This window comes from Lepeophtheirus salmonis, chromosome 3, assembly GCF_016086655.4.
Source record: "Lepeophtheirus salmonis chromosome 3, UVic_Lsal_1.4, whole genome shotgun sequence".
NCBI lineage: Eukaryota > Metazoa > Arthropoda > Copepoda > Siphonostomatoida > Caligidae > Lepeophtheirus > Lepeophtheirus salmonis.
Window position 1 is genome coordinate 18,647,450 of NC_052133.2, and position 8,128 is coordinate 18,655,577.

Genomic DNA, 8,128 nt, shown 5'->3' on the forward strand with positions numbered 1-8,128 from the left:
TTAATAACAAAATTATAGTTTTTATTTTCCTTACTAGCTTCTTACTTGAGCTTTCTATCTATGTACAGTATACAATTTCCTTTCACTTACTCTTACTTGGCTGCTGCTTGACTCTACCTCTCTTGAATGTATCTAAAAACATATCTATGTAGGAAACCTTATCCCTTAATAAGATACACAAATTAATGTTTATTGATATTCATCGTAATCAAGACGATCAATCATTTAAAAACCCATTAAATGAAATAAAAAGCCATCAATGGGTTGAATAGTATTTTAAAAAGAATACCTGTAGTATGTCATTACCTTTAGTGTATTTCACAAACTTTCATATAAACAGAAAGAAGCCCCAAAATTAGCAGGTAGTCAATTCTTCCGAACTATAGTATCATAATACAATAACTATTTTAAGGAATTGTTCACTGCTGAACAAGAGCTTATTCAAATTCAGCCAAATCAACGTTCCGAACACTCATAACCCTCCGTTAGTGGGTCATTAAACTGGGATAAAAGGTTCCCACAAAATAAAACAATTTATATTACACTATACACAATAAACATAACTAAAAGTTACACTATTTAAGTTTATAACATTTAATAAAATGATTTAATCAACTTTGTACTCGTACAATCAATGAAAGTCCTAAAAATACATGTGTGAGCTTAAGACATTGCTAAAAAATATATCTTATGTAATTAAAGTTAATCTTGACAATATTAGTATGGGGGTCTGACCAAGATATAACTTATTATTATTATAATTTTATTTTTGATAAATATGTATATAAAATACTCCTTATTTTTAACGAATTTTAAGTACAAAATAAGAAATAATCAATTTTTGATGAGGAATTATAGATAGTTCTATCAAATTTGGAGTATAAAAAAATCACAGTTCATTAACAAAGAGTTATTGAACAAAGCACATTAATTTTTTATATGTGAAATAACACTATCTATGGTTTAGTGGAAAATAAGAAAAATTATTTTTTTAACATTTCTTCTGTTAAACTATCCTTTTGGCCCCTTGACCTCCGAAAATTATAACAAAGGGCTTTCTTCAACTCATGACACTCACGCTTTTTTTTTTCTTTTATATATATAAGGTTTTTTATTGTCAAGTTTTTGACTTAATTTTATGTACATTTCTAGGAAACGCAACATTCTTTAAGTTATGTAAATGTTACATCATCTATATTGATTAAATAAATGTTTTTACGTAATTTGTTGCCTTTTAATTATGATATTCATTAATATCACGACAAATAATGCAAATAAGATGCTTTAGAGATCATTAATTAATTAAATAAAGGTGTAGTCCATTATTTAATATCAAATTACTTACAATAAATGCAATATGTTAAATTTGGCTAGGAAAAGAATGGTTTTTTATGTGTTGGTAGAATCAATTAAATAATCCTAAATAAGTATGTATATCACATTATAGTTTATATAAACTTCACATACTGGGTGTCCCATACTTATTTCCTCATCATTCATCAAAAACTTCATCCAGATATAGCTAGTAAACCAGGTTTACCAGAGTCATAGTGTACGTCTAAAATACTTTAAAAAGTTTATTGACTTAAACTTAGAACTCAATGCAGCCATTCTCAGCCTCGATATATACCTTCCTCACAATGACTTTGTCCATCTCTTACCAAACTGAATTGACACGTCTTGTCTATCCAGAATAATTAGCTATGATATAATTTTTTATCTAATAGATTGAATTATTTTATAACAGCAGCTTCCTTTATGTAATACATTCTATGAAAAGTTGCCGATTAACTTGAGATAAAGTTTTTAAGGAATTTATGCTTCTATGTAAATAATGTGCTTTTTGTAAAAATGATGCCAAACAAGAGACTTACAACAAACCAGCAAATTGATATATAATTACAAGCTCGCCTTTTAACGTAAAAACATTAGTGAAGTTTGGATCTTTTAGGCGTGAGTAGTTAAGATTAGCTTATGATTTATTTTTTCTTCTTAAAATATACAGTATATGCGTTAAATTTTATGGTATTTTTTATTTAGTATCTCATCCCAGATTATCCTGGTATCCCAAAATTTAAAAACTAATTTTCCGGATCTCACTGAAGGACAATTAGCCGGTAAATGAGAAATCAACTACGGTATGTATATGCAACGTTGTGTTGGTACTTATTTTATCGGCCCAATTCAGTCTTAGGCCTGGTCCTATCGGCCCATGGGACTGGGTCTTAAAAGATTCGGTCCTTCGGACTGCCAATACTAGAACTGATGAAACAGAAAAATAATAAAGTTGAAGGATGTCACAAATGGGTACTATATAAACAATTAGGACGGAAATGGACTGAACCCAAACTCAACTACACGGGACTGTAGTCTTCATTCCTAAATACGGACTGACACCAAAATATGTAAATGCCTCATAACATATGACAATCTTTATTAAATATATCAATCTTTCCTCAAAAAAAAAGAAAATAAAGGCAAACATCAATTGGTTGCAGACTAATTATTTCCAATAGTTTTGAATACTATCTAAATTATATTAAGGATATTCATAGCTTAAAGGGAACCTTGTATGATCTAACAAATTACGCTTAATTGATATATATTACTGTCCTAATTTGGAATATATATATTTGAATTGGTAAAGCCAAGATATTGAATTTATTGGTCGATGTAGTTCCCATCTTTATGAAGGAAGATCCTCTTGATCCTTCTAATTAGCTACCAATATCTCTTACTTGCCATGTCGGGACAATAATGGAACGTATCGTTAACTGGAAGGTACTATCATTACTTCAGAGTGATAAACTTATTTTGAGCGGATTTTGTCATAATATTATTACATGTGTTTTGAATCTATTTTATTTCTGGGATGTTATCGTCAGTCGTCGTAACTGCAATCTTGACAGTGGTGTAATATACTTTGATTTCAGATAGGCCCTGCATAAAGTCTCTCTCATGGAATTATTATTTATATTTTCCAACATCGGTATATAGTGTCAGTTGTTACAGTAGCTTAGTTCCTGGTTGACGATTAGGATACAGAGTCTAATTTTACTTGTACAGGTGTGCACGTCTAAAACTGAACACTCCTTCAAATTTTACGCCATACAAATGTACGTGATTTTATTAAGTTGAAACCGGTGTATACTTCGAGTCAAAGGTCTTGACTAGTTATAAAAAAACTCCAGCCAAATCTAAATAGCAACAGTGAAACAACAGCCGATACTATGGAGAGACGTCGAGTTGCAATTTTGGAACTTTCCGGGCGGGGAAAAACTCACACTGAAATTGCCAAGGTTCTGAACTGCAGCCACACCACCGTTTACAGCGGGATAGCCAAAGGGACCGCTGAGGTGACCACAAGATCTAAGTCAAGGCCACGAGGGTCGGACGAAATTATTGCTACCGTAAAAAAAGTCTGTCGAGAACAAGAGAGGGAAGGTCACCGTCAGCGGCCTCTCCAGGGAGTTCAACGTCAGCAGAAGGACAATGGACCGGCTAGTTAAAAAAGATCTTGGCCTTAACGTCTACAAGAGAACCCCTCGTCAAACCCTCAAGCCTGTAGACAAGGAAAAACGCCTTGCAAGGTCCAAGATTCTTCTCAACAAGTTTAAGAAAAAGGCCTGACTCGCCTGATTCTCCGCTGCATGACTTCACAGTGATTGGGAGTTAAAAGAGATGCTGTTGGGAGTCCAATACGAGTTCAAAGACCAACTGAAGTCTGCCCTCAAGAATTCCTAAACCAACCTTGACCAGAGCTTCATCGCCAAGTCATGCAGCAAGTTCCGGTCCAGGCTGGAGTTGGTGAAGAACATGGGCAGCCATATTGTTCTTCATATTTGTGTCTAAGACTCTCATCTTTCAAGTTAACTGAATTAATTCGTCGGCCACTTTAAAAATTACAGAATTATTCAACTATTTTTAAAAATTTCAGAGTGTTCAGTTTTAGACGTGCATACATGTATATTTTGCCAAACTCTCAGCATGTCCATGTGCGGAGAATGGGGTGAAGAAAGTCCCTATGTTACTCCCCACATCTTCATTAATTTCTGAAATTCCCTGAAATTAAACTGAGGGAATTAATCTATTCTTATTTTCACTGGAATCCTGGGTTCATAAAATACTTTTCTTAATGTCACTATTACTTCTCCCGAAGATGGAACTCTTTTGAATTCCTCTACATAAGGATATCCTGAAAGACAATCTTTGTAGACCAAATAATGTTTTCCTCCATTCTCAAACAAATCGGCAGACGTGCTCTCAAATGGCGTCATTGGTATCGTGTCCCTCATCATCGTTTCTTCTGGTAAACTAGGTAATCTTTCTATATATTTTCTACATGTTCTAATCATTTCTTCAATATATGGGTTCATTCCAGGCCAATAAATCGTATGCCTAGCTCTTCTTTTCGTCTTCTCGATACCTTTATATCAACTTGAACTTGCCTCTCTTGTGGAATTACCAGCCTATTACTATATTAAGACAAGACCATTTTCAGTTCTTAAATCATTTAATATCTTGGAAAATGGATGTATTGAATCTTTTATACAATTGTCTTCCACTGCATTGACTAAATCTATATATGTTTGATCGTTCATTGCCTCTTTTCTAATATCTTCTATTAATGGATCAACGAATTTTTCTTCATCTTCTAAATGAGTAGCTCTAATAACAGCAACTCTCATAACTAGTCCTCTGTGATATTCAACATCTCTATCCAACTTTTCATCTTCCTCAGGATGAGACACTGGTGATCTAAATAATACATCTGGTACTTCATGATATTTGCCCTTTATGCATTTCGTTTCAAATTGATACATTGATATTTTCAATTTAAATCCAATTAGTGTAGCATTATGTAGCTTATCTATGGTGTAATTATTAAGAATAGGAACAAGTGTTCCTAACTCCCAAACATTCTAATTTTACCATGAAGTATCTTGTTTCAGCACTTGATAAAAATTGGGAGCCACATTGAATTAATTTCAATTCTTCTTTGTGCTTCTGACATAACACATATCGTAATCCAATTATTATCGATGTATCAGTTTCAAGTTTGGTTTCTAAGCTTGGATCGAACAGTGCTGATTTTGGTAGTGAAGTTAAAACTTCTTTAATTTCCTACATTGATAAATAATGATTTTTGATCCACACATACTCTACTTTTGACGATAAAAGCTCTCTCAATGGACCTACAACTTCACTCATTCTTCCAATGCCTCGTCTCCACGAAGATAATATGCGTCCTCCGTTGCTATGAATTCAATCCGAGCTCTATTAAAAAGGTATATACCCAAGGAGTCATAAAACACGTCATTTCTCTTAATTTTTCTTCCAGTTCCATCTGTCAATATCCCTGTTTTGCATCCAATGTTTGTTGGAATACTTGATATTATGTCCCTAGTTGTTCTCATCGGGTGGATTGGCCCTTAACTTGATCATTCAATTTCTTAAGATCCACACATATTCTCACTTTTCCACTAAGTTTGGGTACAACTACTAATGAATGGCACCAATCTACTGTTGTATCACCGATTTTACTTATTATTTTCATTATTTCCATTTTGTTAATTTCTTTCTTCACTTCCTTTCTAGAGGTAAATGGTATGTTTTTTGCAGTATGAATTGCGTATGGTTGATAATCTTCTTTAACACTTATTTTCAATGGTCGCCCCTCCATAATTATCAATTCTTCCTCATAACAAAATACATCTCTAAATTCTTCCATCAATGCTTTTTTTTTCTCTCTCTCTCTATCTATTCTTTCTTCACAAATTGCTCCGCAACCACACCCATTTGTTTCGAAAAATTCATTTGATATGATTCGCAGTTCTCTACAGACTCGTCTAAACAAGAATATTTCAGGAATATTTCGAGATATAATTACATTTTCTTCACTTTTTACTGAATTTAACGCTAAACTAATTCTTAACTTTCTCATAATTTCTAATTGCAATCCCTCAACACCTGAAATCTTCTCTTCTTCGTACTTTTTTAGTAATTTCTTATTTAATCCCATCTTCTTTACAAACTATATTCCTGCTATACAGGAGAAACTTCTGCTCCTGTATCGGGAACTGCTTTAATTTTACCAATAATTTTTCTTTCACAAATTACATCCAATTATACAATTTGATGATTATTATCTTCCTTAATTCCATTTACTCTTATTGCAGTGAATCGTTTATAATCTATTTTGGACTTGCAAACTCTTTGATAATGTCCTATTCTTCTACATCGATTACACTTTTTTTTCTATATGCCGAACATTTTCCTCTCTTTCCATGATTGTTATAAGAGTATCTCATGCATTTTTGACTTCTTATGTATTTAATATTTTGTTACTTTATACTAGATATTAATCCTAATGATTTTTTAGCCAATGCCTCTTCCTTCACTTTTCCCTTTCTTTCATTGCAGCAGATAAAAATTACTCCTGCAAGGGATAATTGGGATGATTTAGATGATACCAATTTCATTGTATCTTCATTTATGATCCCTAGTATAATTAAATTTGACATCCAAGCATCAAACATCATCTCACGTAGCCCAGTGTTTTTAGCTTGAACACATAATGAAGTGTAGAATTAATCAAATTTTTAGTCCTCTTTTTGTTTTCGTTTCACTAATTTTATTCCTTCTAATGCCATATTTGTTTGCTTTCTTAGGTAATTTTGTATTAGTATCATAATTTATTTTAAAGAATTTTCATTTTTAATGTGTTGATTTCCATGGCGTGATTAATTTTTTTTCAACATCTCCGGACTACATAATGATTTAAAAATTGTTTTTTCCTTAAGTTCTCTTTGGGCATTCATCCCTATCGTCATAACAATATTAAGCCAGAGTGCTCTCCAATTTAAAAAAATTTTGAATTCCACATTTCTTCGATCTGAGGTGGTGGGTTTATGTGTATTTTTACTTCTACGACACTTGTTGATTGCCTTTCTTCTGTAACTTTTTCCACATCTTTACTTCCCTTATGATCAATGAAATTTTTGAATATTTTCTCCATGTTTTCATCTCGAGCTTGTTTTTGTTCTTCCATCATCATTTTCATTATTGGCACATTAGATTCTTGATTTGTTATTTCTACATTCATTTCCTACTTTTGAATCCGCTCCATTAGTGATTGATTTTCCATTTCTAATTCGCTCTTCGTCGGCATCCTTTTTAATATTTAATTTTCTCACGTAGGTTTTTTCTAAATTTCTTAATTATCGTCAAATGCGCCATGTTACGTTTCAATTCATATCAATAAATACACTAAGAACAGACTGACTCTTTATTTTACGTATTAACACATCTTTACATATACTTCTTATTTACATGCTGATACTCATACATGATATCACATCACATATCTTCCTCACTTCCTCAAATCTCTGCTTGAAAGTATCAAAATGGCAACAGCTTCAAAGATGAACTGATCCATAGAGCGTTTTCTGGTTACGTCATCATCATTGTGTTGGTCATTTTGGGGGCATAAACATCCAAGTTTTATAAAAAATAACAACCACTTTTCTCTGATATTAAGGAGAATAGTGAACTATTGGATGTCAAAATGGGATTAACAAATAAAAAGACTTTAACCTCACTGTATGAAATAGTTATCCCTCCGTTGCCCTGTTTTATTATATATATGATCCAACCATGTATTAATAATATATTATTACATTGTTATACAGTCTAATTTTTTATTGTGTAGACAATAAATTAAGAATTAGCATGAAAGTAATAAGTTATTTTTCTTTAACTATCCTACCTTTTTTCACCCTCATTGATTTAAAAATCTACCTATTTGTAGTATGAATTACTTTGATTTAATTCAAATATCAGTTTTCATAATTGATATCAAATGATATTCTATGTAGATATTAAGTCTTTTTTATTTTTTAAAGCCGTTCGATGAAGTTTTGTAAAGATGTAGTATAAATTTGTCCATTTTAAGAGGCTAAAAATATCAACTTTAATCGCCAAAATGGAGTTAGTCCATATTTAAAATGTTCTATATATATATATATATATACAAATATCCAAAAATTTCACCAAATTATACGCAAAAATGAATTAATTGTTTGTAAATGATCAAAGCAATAATTACTTTTAAAATCATGTATTGAAC

At 31.9% G+C, this 8,128-nt stretch overlaps 1 long non-coding RNA gene across 1 annotated transcript; it reads left to right on the plus strand.

Moving 5' to 3' along the window:
* The first annotated feature begins 4,682 nt into the window (after nt 1-4,682).
* LOC139904847 (uncharacterized) lies at nt 4,683-6,256 on the plus strand. The gene is made up of 3 exons (XR_011779095.1): nt 4,683-5,288; nt 5,342-5,528; nt 5,601-6,256. It is a non-coding gene; the product is annotated as an uncharacterized lncRNA (long non-coding RNA).
* Nucleotides 6,257-8,128: the final 1,872 nt, after the last annotated feature.